The sequence below is a fragment of the Halyomorpha halys genome, unplaced genomic scaffold (genome assembly GCF_000696795.3).
Source record: "Halyomorpha halys isolate HHAL.00 unplaced genomic scaffold, Hhal_1.1 Scaffold790.1, whole genome shotgun sequence".
Classification (NCBI taxonomy): domain Eukaryota; kingdom Metazoa; phylum Arthropoda; class Insecta; order Hemiptera; family Pentatomidae; genus Halyomorpha; species Halyomorpha halys.
In genome coordinates this window covers 177,877-178,182 of record NW_027108682.1, presented here as the reverse complement: position 1 = coordinate 178,182, position 306 = coordinate 177,877, and positions in this window count along the sequence as shown.

Sequence of the window (306 nt, the reverse complement as noted above, 5' to 3'; positions counted from 1 at the left end):
TGTTGAATCCCTGGACGACCTATCATCAGATCATAGTCCAGTTCTGCTTTTTTTACATTCATGCTTTGTACTAAACTAAAGCCCTCCGCACATTCAATGATAACAGGAAGAGTTGAGTGGGACAAATTTAAATGTGAACTGGAAACTAAACTGGACTTAAGCATTAGACTGAAGGCAAAACAAGACATTGATGAAGCTATAGAAAAACTCACATCAACAAGTATAATTGACAACACATCAGCTCATAGGCTAATTAATAACAATAAACAAAATAACCTGCCACGGCATCTTCGTATCTTATTAAGG